At 34.7% G+C, this 13,070-nt stretch overlaps 1 protein-coding gene and 1 pseudogene across 9 annotated transcripts in view; one reads left to right on the top strand and one right to left on the bottom strand.

Annotated features, from left to right (window-relative positions):
* Window positions 1–13,070, bottom strand: part of TCF12 (transcription factor 12) — a 383,835-nt gene that overhangs the window by 257,323 nt on the left and 113,442 nt on the right. The gene's annotated exons all lie outside the window — the stretch shown is intronic.
* On the top strand, window positions 820–914 carry LOC121485966 (annotated as a pseudogene).

Genomic DNA, 13,070 nt, shown 5'->3' on the forward strand with positions numbered 1-13,070 from the left:
AAAACAGGATTTGGGAATGCCAATATGTCTGGAAAGTAAGGAGGGAAATCATAGAAAGGATAAAGCCACAGTTGGGAAAGGTTCAAAAATTTACATTTTAACTCTGCTCAAATCCTTGGATGAACTAACAATACAAACATAGGAGACAATACAAAAAAAACAACTGAAAGCAGTATCTAGAAGGTTCAAATAACTGACCATAGATTTCAACTACTGGTACCATAGAGGAAACTAATCAGGGATGCTTGGTAAATAATTTGGGCTTTCTACAAACCTTCTTTAACAAAACATAAAACCAATCCTCAAGATAATTGATCAATAATGTAACTACTTACCAGAGCAAAAAAACAAAACTATGCAGAAGAGAAACTAAAACCTCTACAACACATCTTGTACATTTTATAATATAAAATAAAAAAATACAGGTGTGGAGAAATAAAAATATGACCTGGGAAATATAGCCTGGGAAAAACACTCCATATGGCGGGATGATAGATGCTGGAATAAGAAGGAAAGGATTTGGGCAGCCCGGGTGGCTCAGCGGTTTAGCGCCGCCTTCAGCCCAGGGCCTGACCCTGGAGACTCGGGATTGAGTCCCATGTCAGGCTCCCTGCATGAGGCCTGCTTCTGTCTGTGCTTCTCTCTCTCCTCTCTGTGTATTTTCGTGAATAAATAAAATCTTTAAAAAAAAAAAAAGGAAAGGATTTTGAAGCAGCTATTATATATTCAAAGACTTTTTAAAAAGATGGTCAAAATGAATGGACAGATGGGATACTCTCAACAGAGAAAATGGAAAAATATTTGAAAATGAAAATTCTAATGCTCATTTTGGTAGTACATCTACTAAAACTGGGAAGATTAGCATGACCCCTGCACAAGGATGACACACAAATTTTGAAGCACTCTATATTTTTTTAAAAAGGGAAAGTAAATAGAAATTCTAGAATTTAAAACTGTATTAACTGAAGTAAAAATTTACTGAATAAGCCAAATAACTGGAACTAGAAGAAGAAATTATAAATGAAAATGAATAGAAATCAATAAAAATTATCCAATATGAAGTAGAAAAAAATATTGGAAAAAAGAAATAGCACTTAGCTACTTGTTAAATAGTCTAAAATAAATGTAATCAGGATATGAGAAGTAGAAGAGAAAATGACAAAGAATATACATCTGGGAGGAAAAAATTCCAAAAATTTCCACAAATCTGAAAAACACTGACTGCATGCAGGTCCACTGACTTTAGTAACCTCTAAGCATGAAAAATACAAAGCAAACCTCACCAATACACACAGTCATCAAAATGCTGAATGCAAACACAAGGAAAGAAACCTCACATTCAACCAGAGAGAAGAAAGACAAATTACATAAGAGGAAAATTATATAAGTAAAGGCTGACCACTCATCAAAAACAATGGAGGCCAAAGACAATAAAATGACATCATTACAGTTCTAAGAGAAAAAAAAAAGCCATCTGAGAATAACTGCCTAGAGATCTGAAATACAAGAAATTCTAACTAAAGTTTTCATGCTGAAGAAAAATGACACCAGATAAAATTTGGATCCACTAGAAGGAAAGAATAGAAATAGCAATTATATAAGGATAAATGACTAATTTTCCTCAATTTTCTTTAAAGGACATAGGATTGTTTAAAGTGGAAATTATGAAGTTGTTTTGAAAACTTTAAAATATTTTTACAACAAAGAATAAAAAAAGTCAATGAAATAATTCTTTTCAAGATCCTTAATTTTAGGGCAGCCCGGGTGGCTCAGTGGTTTAGCACCTGCCTTCGGCCCAGGGCGTGATCCTGGAGTCCCAGGATCAAGTCCCACATCGGGCTCCCTGCATGGAGCCTGCTTCTCCCTCTACCTGTGTCTCTGCCTTTCTCTCTCTCTCTGTATCTCATGAGTAAATAAATAAAATCTTTTAAAAAATCCTTAATTTTATATTGATATGATAAAATATAAAGCACATGTAGACTGTAATGAGTGTATATTTTAATCCCTAGAGCAATCCTTAAACATAATTAAAAGAGGTACAGCTAAAAAGTCATTCAAGATATTAAAATAGAATACAAAAAATATTTGATTAACCAAAAAGAAGTGAGAAAGGGAAGAACGAAAGCACAAAATTTAAATAACATAACAAAACTAAATATAACATATCCAATACGTAACAAGTACTGGAAAGAATGCAGAGCAACTAGAACTCTCATACACTGCTGGTAGGAGTATAAAATAGTGAAACCACTTTGAAAAACTCTTCAGCAATTTTTTAGAAAATTAAACATATTTCTACATATGACTGAGAGATTCCACTCTTCATATTTACCAGGAGAAATAAAAATGTTTATGTTCACAAATTGAATTACCCAAGACTGTTTGTAGCAGCAGCCTCGTTCATAGTAGCCAAACACTTAAAACAGTTCTAATGACTGCAGACACCTAAATGGATAAATATATGATGGTTTATTAATGCAATGGAACACTGCTATTGAGCAATAAGAACAAAGTGCTATACACAACTTGGATGTATCTTTTTAGCAAAGAAGCTAGGCTCAAAAGAGAACGTACTATTATATTCTACTTACACAATGTTCTAGAAGTGACAAAATTAATCTAAGGTAATAAAACAAGAATGATGGTTGTTTGTGTAAGTGAGGGGTTGTTTAGAAGGGGCCAGGAGGGAACTTTCTGAGGTGCTACAGGTTAGGTTTCCCAGGAAACAGACTTAGGTGGATATGTATGTTCAAAAAGTCCACTGGGAAGTTCTCATGCTCACTGCCTATGATGAGTTGAAGGTAGCACAAGTGGTGTAGTACAGGAAGAAGCTGAATTGTGATACAAGAGCAACAAATCCCTTATGCCACCACATGGGGAATTCTCAAACTGGGATGGGCCTCAGAAACTGTCCCAGATAACAGCAAGTGAACCAAGATCTTTATTTTTTTTTTTTTACTTTTTTATTTATTTATGATAGGCACACAGTGAGAGAGAGAGGCAGAGACACAGGCAGAGGGAGAAGCAGGCTCCATGCACCGGGAGCCCGACGTGGGATTCGATCCCGGGTCTCCAGGATTGCACCCTGGGCCAAAGGCAGGCGCTAAACCGCTGCGCCACCCAGGGATCCCCAAAGATCTTTATACTCTTCCTCTATCCTACCACTGCATTGACCAGTCATTGGATATATGCAGACCCCAGAAAGTAGTTGTGACAAGACCAAGATAGCCTTTTCCAGCAGAAAGCAACCCTTAAACGCTCTTTGGTGAGAGCTGTCCACCAACATTCCAAGCAGCTTGAAAAACAGGTGTTCAATCCTGGAAGCACTTTACTGTATTAATAACATGGCATGGGATAAATGTTTTTTATCTTGATTGAAGTATTGATTATATGGGTGTGTACACATTTATCCAGTTCATTGAACTGTACATTTAATATCCATTTGGGGTGTCTGGGTGGCTCAATTGGTTATGCGTTGGACTCCTGATTTTGGCTTGGGTTGTGAGATCAAGCCCTGCATGGGGCTCTGCACTGGGCATGGAGCTTACTTAAGATTCTCTCTCCCTCTCCATCTGCCCCATCCTCCAAAAAATCCATTTATTTCACTGTATGTAAATTCTACCCCCAAAAAAGTCACCCACCCTCTTTAAAATGTTTTAAAAGGTCACCCACCCTCCTTAAAAAGCTTTGAAAATGTTATACTCTTATTCTGAACCCCTACCCCCACCCTCCAAAAACCCCATACTTAAATACTAAAATTATAGCTTGGAATGATAATACCATAGTCAAACTACAGCTTTTGAAGTAGTAGTGGATATCCACAGCAATTGGCCCCCAGTATTAGAGACCATAAGAAAAAGATGCTGACACTCAGTAGTATTCATTTGAAGGTCAAATAAAAGTCAACACCCATGTGGCAAGGATGACATGGTGATTTGATAGTCTTTGTTGAAGCAATGGAAGGCAGATATCTGAAAGAGTTTTGTCATTTAAAAGAAAAAGTGCAAACCCAAGTTCTACCTTTCTATTACCTTCCAAATACTATCTATTCCTACAATGAATATCCCTTTCTCCCAGTTTTGGGACTGGCAATATGAAATAAAATAATTGATCATTACCAATGCAAACAGCACAATGCTGTCACATATTTAAAATAATTATGCTTTGGAGGCGCCTGGGTGGCTTGGTCAGTTGCCTTAGGTTCAGGTCATGATCCCAGGGTCCTGGGAACGAGCCCTGCACAGGGCTCCCAGCTCAGTGGGGAGTCTGCTTCTCCCTCTCCCTCTGCTGTTCCCCCTGCTTGTGCTGTCTCTCTGTCAAATAAATAAAATAAAATAAAATAAAAAATAAAATAAAATAAAATAAAATAAAATAAAATAAAAATTATGCTTTGAAGAAATACACAAAGAGAACTAAGGAAAGATTGTTCAGATGATTCAGAGATTTCTGAAGACTTAATGCATGAAGGCTATTTATACTGTAGAGAGAAAAATACCATTTTAAATCAATATCAGATTAAAAGAGACTTTTATCATGTTATGAACACACATGGTTTTGTGCACATATAACTGTAAATTTGTAGGTTCCCTGGGGACAAAGGGTATATAAGTGAAATACCAGCAAATTATGTTCACTAACAATGCTAAGTTAGTACAAACCAAAATGATACACTAAAAAACTACATAAATGATAATGAATGTATGCCTTTGGCAAAAAAGGAAAGAAGATTTGGTCTTTTACTACGATTACAACGTTACTGGAAGAATATGAACAGGGGCTTATATCCAATTATACCCAGGAAATAAACTAAAATTAAAGGATGAGAAGGTAAATATAAAGTTATTTTTGAAGATGTAATGCAAGTCAAAGGTAGAAAGATTCATGTTTTAAAAATGTGTGGTTTACACTCAATATTCAAGAGGAAGATGTTTCTCAGCTGAAGCTAAAGTTTATTTTATAAAATTTTCAGAAATATTTGTTTTCCTTCATGATCCACACAGAACAGAAGGAGAGGAAATTAAGTATACTTCCATGGATGCTACTGCAATAACATACTACTTATCACTCCTAAAAGCTGATCTTCAATTTTTGCTTAAGGTGAAAATCTCCATAACCCAATCAATTTGTGCATTTACTTCCATTACAATTTCTTCTATTAAACACCTCCATTAAGTTACTCAATTATTTTAAAATAGGTTTAAGTATATGAAATCATTATCTTGTTCAGTCTTTTTGAAAATAAGATGGTATTCAAGATAGAAATAGAAGAGAGCCTAACCTAATGCAACTGTTTATAGACTCACTGCTTTGCTAACCTTGAAATACAGGTGAAGAGCTAGAATCTCACATATTCAATAAACATCTCTGATAAAATAATCTGTTTGTATCCTTTTTTTTTATGATAGTCACAGAGAGAGAGAGAGAGACAGAGACAGAGACAGAGACAGAGAGACAGAGAGAGAGGCAGAGACACAGGCAGAGGGAGAAGCAGGTTCCATATACTGGGAGCCCGACGTGGGATTCGATCCCGGGTCTCCAGGATCGCGCCCTGGGCCAAAGGCAGGCGCTAAACCGCTGCACCACCCAGGGATCCCTGTTTGTATCCTTGAGTATCATTTAAAATGTTTTCTAGGGCAGCCCTGGTGGCCCAGCGGTTTAGCGCTGCCTTCGGCCCGGGTTGTGATCTTGGAGTCCCACGTCAGGCTCCCTGCATGGAGCCTACTTCTTCCTCTGCTTGTGTCTCTGCCTCTCTCTCTCTCTGTCGGTCATGAATAAATAAATAAAATCTTTAAAAATAAAATAAGATAAAATAAAATGTTTTCTAAGTATCATTTAGAACATCTCTCAAGTATTTAAGACCCAATGAAAAAGTGATCAGTGATAAAATGCTGGCAAAATACTTTTAGTTGGCAGTATTTCGTAAAGCAGGAACCCCATTCATTCTGACTTTGTCCTGTGGCCTCTGGGTGAGTTAATCATCATCCTGTTAAAACCCTTAAAACCTTCAACCCAAAGAATTTGTAAAGATGAAATAAATGCATAGTTTAAATACATTTCTGCCCAAGAGCAAGGAACTAGACTTGGGTTCTTGACCTCCTCAATTATGTCATTAACAAGAGAGAAGAAAAGATGGGCAAATATGAGGAGTTTATAAATTGTTCAGAGCTGCTTTAGGAGAGAATAAGAAGAAAAAAATCACCATACTTTGACTTCCCAGTAATTAAAAACAGATCTGTGTCTTGTGCCAACTTATCAAGTGAACACACATTCAATTCTATGATATCTCCTTGTCAGTATCAAAGTAGAAAGGCTTGAACTGTATTGATTTACCCAATTCTATATCCATACAGAATACCAAATATCTTAGTTGTTTGGTATTCTTCCCATTGCTTTTCAATATTTGCACCTCTGGTTTAGCTTCTTCCTCTTTCTTCAGAACCACATTCCTATCTTTGATCAGATTGGCTTCCAAATCTCCTACATCCCAGAAAAACCTCTCAATTTCTCCCTTGGACACATGGATGTGTATACATTTATCAAGCTCACTGAGCTGTACATTTAAGAGAAAGATATTTATTGATAGCATGAAGAAAACTTGACATATTCTAAATATTTAATATATTTATTCCAGAAGTTTAAGAGCACCCTCCTCCACCCCCACCCCCCGCCCCGGCAAAAAGGATCTAGATGATTTCCTTCCATACCCAATTTCTCTCATTGGTCTTTCACTTTATCTTTCAGCTTAACAAACTGTACCTACAAAAGCCATATCAGGAAAATAAGCCTTATTGGCCGCTGAACCTAAGTGCAATTCCTGACTTTTCCATTTACTAGGCATATGACAACTCTATTAAGGCTATTTCTCCCACAAAAACTGGAGGTTGATAATAGTACACAACTCACAGACTAAGGAGTGAATGAAATGAGATGATACTTAAAGGCACATAGTACAGTATCTACCACATAGTAAATGCTCAATAAATGTTACGCTGTCTGAAACTTCAGAGAAGGCCTTTTCATTCTCATTGTGAGAGAACTCATTTGGCAATCTTGCTACTGAGAAAAACTGGGGAAGGCAGGTATCTGCTGCTTAAAGAGGTGACTGAATCTAAGTTGGATTTCCCATTTGTGGTATTGCTTCTTCAACTATCAGTTCCTCTTTGACTGGATACTGAGAAACTGCTGAAGTAATTACCTTGTGTTTTAAACTCCTAATATAAATGGCGATTTATAGTAAATGAGGTCATCTTTCAAAGCCTAAGCATAAAGCATATCTGGAGCCTACTATATAAATACTCAAACTATAAAGACATTTAAGTTTATGCCAAATCAACGTTGGCTTTTCCTGCTTTTATGAGAATACAACCAAGAAAATAAAAAGGAAATAGTATCTTCATATTACAAGAGTGAAAAAAGGATTCAAAGCAGTAGCCCAAACATAGTTCAAGTTGTATGACTTGAACGTCACATCTTTTTCTATGCTTGAGTTTTCTCATTTGCAAAAACCAGGTAACTGGCTCTACGTACTAATGACAGCATATAAAATGCTCAGCATCTTGCATGTAGTAGTTTCTAAGTGTTTAAAACTATCCTCACAAAACCCTTTCCCTGAAATGTTTCAATGGATTGTTTAAAAAGATAAAGGCAACGCATGACAGAATATATTATAATTATGTCACTAATTATATCTGTTTTCCCAATTAAACAACTTCTATTCAATAAGCATCTACTGAGTAACTATTATGAGTGAGAAGCCACACTTTGTCATTCACTCAAAATCACCACGTTTTTATTTGCTTTTTACATCAAATGTGTGGTAGGCATCAGCACACCACCAACTTGGTCAAGTTAAAGTCAACAAACAGATGAAGTATTACATTTTATGTACTTCTTCACATTTTATTTCCACTGACCTCAAGACATATTTGTATCAAACACATAACAAATAGGGATGCTGGGGTGGCTCAGTGGGAGCATCTGCCAGGTCCCAGGATCAAGTCCTGCATTGGGCTCCCTGCAGGGAGCCTGCTTTTCCCTCTGTTTATGTCTCTGCCTCTCATGAATAAATAAATAATTATTTAAAAAAATAACAAATCTATGCTTCAGGTGAAGGGCTTCAAAAATATGAACCTTCAAAAATACTGCATTATTTCCAAGCAGAAGTTGCCCTAAAAATAGTCCTCTAAGAAACCAACCTCAAAATCACATGTGAATGGAAGTCAGAATAAAAAACTTTAATTCTAACACAGTAAAGATGCATTTAATTCTGGCCAGAAAACGTGTAAAAGCAAGACTGATAAAATATGAGAAGGAAAATATTAGCTGGAAAAGAAGAAAAATTATAAAGTGATTCAGTCACAAATCTGGAATGCTTTCTGAACATGATGATTCATTTAACAAAAAGAATATATGCCCTGGAAGAGTTTCTCTAATGAACAAGAAGTTCACTGGAATAAAAATGCAGTTGACCCCTGAATGACATGGAGGGGGTGGGGGGAACAGGGGTACCAACTATCTATATGATCAAAAATCCACTTACAACTTTTGATTCCCTAAAAACTGAACAAACAGCTTACTGTTAACAGAGATAGGCTTGCTGATAACACATATTTTTTATGTTACATGTATTATATGCTTTACTCTTTATAAAGTAAGCTAGAAAAAAGAAAATGTTATTGAGAAAAATCATAAAAGAAAATACACTTACAGTACTGACTGTATTTACTGAAAAAGATCCATGTATAAGTGGACCTGAACAATTGAAACCTATGTTGTTCAAGAGTCAACTGTAAATAACTGACAGTGTAAGAAGTGTTAAACCACACTTTATTTTTAAAAGTCTTAGAAATTCTTAGGGCGCCTGGGTAGCTCAGTTGGTTAAGCATCTGCCTTTGGCTCAGGTCATGATCTCTGGGTCCTAGGATCTAGTTCCATGTTGGGCTTCCTACTCAGCAGGGAATCTGCTTCTCTCTCTCCCTTTGTTCCTCCTCCTACCCCTGCTCATGCTTGCTCCTGCTCTTTTCTCTCTCAAATAAATAAATAAAATCTTTTTTTAAAAAAAATCTGATAAATTCTTAATCTGATATTTCTTAATTTCTCATTTTCTCCACTTAGTGAACTATATCAGTACCACCTAGCATCTCTTTTTCACTTTTCCCATTTAATTTAAAAGCTTTTATTTTGTTTCCAATTTGAAAATTTCTAATCTGAAAAACAAAATTGTTCTACTTTTCTTTTGTTAAGCTTCTTTTCATAAAAATTGTCTTCCTTCATAGTTTAAAGAAAAAAAAAAGAAAAAATCAAGATACAAACTGCTTATTTACCATGGTAACTATAATGCCTGAGGGGAAAAAAACTGGAAAGAAATACAAAAAGTATTAATAGTTTCATTTAAAAAGTTGGATTCTTATTGTCTTCCTTCTTACCGTTTTTTCGTTTTTTTCTGAAATATTAAAATGAGTTTATATAATTTAAAAGTAAGTTTTTTGAAAAACTGTAAGCTAAACCAAAAGCAATCACTGAGCAAATACTGAACTACTTCCAGTCTAATATATATTATCATTTAAACATTTACACATTTAAATATTTTTTCTTGGGGTGCCTGGGTGGCTCAGTAGGTTAAGTGTCTGCCTTCAGCTCATGTCATGATCTCAGGGTCCTGGAATTGAGCCACACAAGAAGCTGCCTGCTCAGCGAGGAGTCTGCCTCTCCCTCTCCCCCTGCTTGTGCTGTCTGTCAAATTAAAATAAAAATATTTAAAAATATTTTTTAAAATAAAATAACTTATTTAAATAATTTTAAAAATAAATATATTTTTCTCAATTATATACAATCACAAAAAACAAGTATTTTTTACTTCACTGACATTTCAGTCACTTAAATATTTCGTTAAATGAGTAACCCCAAATTTCTACAAAGAACACATACAGATGGCCAGCGAGTACACGAAAAGATTCTCAACATTATTAATAATCAAAGATTCTCAACATAATTAGGAATGAAAGAAATGCAAATCAAAACCACAATTAGGTATCACCTCCCAACTGTTAAGATGGCCATTACAGAAAATGAATAAATAAAAAACAGAAATTAAGTACAGGTATAGGTAAGGACCTGCAGTAACTGGAACCTTGTACACTTTTGGTAGGAATGTAAAATGGTGCAGCCAGTACGGAAAACAATATGGAGACACCTCAAAAAATTAAAAATAGAACTACCATACGAGCTAGCAATCCTATTTTGACTTATTTGTCCAAAAGAACTGAAGACAGGATCTTGAAGAGATATTTACACTCTCATGTTAATTGCAGCATTATTCACAATAGCCAAGAAATACACAACATAAATATCCACTGTTGGATGGATGATGAAAATAACGTATATTCATACAATGGAATATTATTCAGTCTTTAAAAAAGGAACTCCTTTTTTACATTACATAGATGAACCTTATGCTAACTGAAATAAGCCACTACAGAAATACTACATGATTCCATTTATAGGATATATATAAAGCAGCCAAATTCATAGATGCAAGAAGTAGAATAATAGTTGTCAATGGTAAGGAAAATGGAAAATGGGGAGTTGTTCAATGGATATAGTTTCAATCATGCAAGATGAAAAAGTTCTAGAGATCTGCTGTCCAACCTGATGCATACAGTTAACAATACTGCATTATACACTTAAAATTTTCCTAAGAGAGTATACCTAATATTGTTTTTTCACTACAATTAAAAGAAAAAAGAACACCTAATAACCCATAAGGAAAAATATTCCTATAAAATAATACGATCCAATGGTGGGAGGGAATCACTGTTTTTTGAACAGAAAGAAAAGTGACACCCATTACTGAAACATTTTTAAGAATGGTTTATTTTAATTCCTTAATTTTATCTTTGAAGAAATCTTCCCATTTTTATTTTCCTTCATCCATGGTCATCTGATGAGCTAATAACAGTTAAATAACTAGTTAGGGATTCACTTTATTTTATTCCTTGACACAAAATAAGGTGAAAGGCATTTCTGTAATTACATCAAGTAAACGCCACTCAGGCAAGGGCTGGAAAATGGCAATTATATTCATAATATAAAGTATACTGCAAACATAGCAAGAAAGGATCCTAACTATGGGCCCAACTCAAGACTTTAAAAAGTATATACATTCAGCAAACCTTTGAGGTAATGGCCATGTCTTCTTCTTATGACACCCAAAATAACTTTCATGAATATGAAGAAAGATAGTACACTAGCAATGGGATTAAGTAAACAATAATGGATTTTAACAAAAGTGAAAGGCAGCATTCTTCATAGAAACTAAATGGCTACTACAAATTTCGAAAGGGCATTTTCTTTAAAAATTACCCCCCCCCAAAAAAAAACCCCTCAATTACTTTTGCTTTTGTATAAGCAATGTCTTTTGTATTTTAACTCCAAGAGTTGCCAAAATAAGCCCATTTATATGTGATGCCTGTCAACTAGCAAATTTACATTCGGATTCTGTTGGCTTTGGACTCTGCATTCTGTTCCCTGCATTGTGCCATTGTTGTTTGTAGGTTTGGCAGTAGCTCTAGATCTTTGTTTAACTTAGTTCCTTTGTCTAACTTCTGCAGTATATACACATTATAAAATTAGCATGAAACAATATTTCAGTTTCCATCACCACAACTAATTCCCACCTTGGCAAAATCTTGTACATTATGCTTATGTGAATCCAAAAGAAAAAACACAGAAATACAACACCTGATTTCTCCACCTGAAGATGTAAAAGCAAGTAAGAGAAAGACCTATTCAATAGTACACAGAAAAATTTCATCATGAAGATCACATCAATTTTAATGTACTAAAAGCGAGTAATCAGAGATGACCTCAGCAATCAAAGCTAAATTAGTTTGGTTGCTAAAATGCCCATGTTTCTCTTCATCTTCATTTCTTCCTATGTATTTTTTTAATGTATTTTTATATGTATTTTTAGCTCTAATACAAAAGTACTTTATGTCAGGTAGAGTCTCCTGCCTCAAATTCCTCATGTAACTGTGAAAAATGATAGCTAATTTATTAAAGTTAATACTTGAAAGCCTCATTATAGATTCATTCAAGTGGATCAGGCACGAGATCAATAATTTAAACAGGAGTTACAAAACACTGTGAATTTTATCTTCAGCATTTTATGTTGAAACTTAAAAATATATATATGGATATCCTACCTGCACAAGTAGAGAATTTGGGTGTAATAACTTTTATAACACATATAATCATGAATATACTCAATTGACTTCATATTATAAGTTAATTATCCTAAATGCAATTTTTTCATCCTAATCAAGGCAGTAATATCATCCGGAAAACTCAAAAAACTTTTATCAGCTATGAAGTATGGTTTTTGTATTTACATCTGATCATGAGATATTCTTGATGTTCTCTGAGAACTCACAGCCCTTCAAAAATAAATCAATCATAGGGCTAAGACTTTATTTGAAAGGGCTTTTATCTCCTACTAAATACCAGCCTAAAAACAGCTGTTTCTTCATTTGAAGGTTGGGCTTTTATTCATATCACTTCTGGAGGAGAGGAAAGCCAGTAAAGCTATTTTTCAGAAAGCCAAACTCCTACTATTCAGCCAGTTCCTATGGAACTCCTTTCCATCTGTTCCCTGACATTTCGGTCAGGTTACACACTTGCCAAAGAGCTCTTTTTGGATACTGAATCCACTGGTAAAGACAAATGGGGAAAAAAAATCAATTTACTTGTTACTAAGTATCATTACTTGTTACTAAGTATCATTAACTTAAAATATGAAAAGCTAAAAAAAGAAAAAAAGAAAAATAAACAAAATATGAAAAGCTATTATGTATCATGTCAAAATAGGCTCTACAATCAAATATGCAGTCCATGCTATAAACAAAATCAGAATCTAGACTGAATAAGAAATTAATGGTTCAGAAATTTTTGCTATTTGCTTACATTAAAAACTTACTCTATGATGGACAGATAATAAATAAGAACTGATACAATCATGTTTTCATGGAGAAGATAGCATCTTATAAGGAAATAATACCCCTGAAAAGGAGTCT

This window comes from Vulpes lagopus, chromosome 2 (genome assembly GCF_018345385.1).
Source record: "Vulpes lagopus strain Blue_001 chromosome 2, ASM1834538v1, whole genome shotgun sequence".
In the NCBI taxonomy this organism is placed as follows: Eukaryota; Metazoa; Chordata; class Mammalia; order Carnivora; family Canidae; genus Vulpes; species Vulpes lagopus.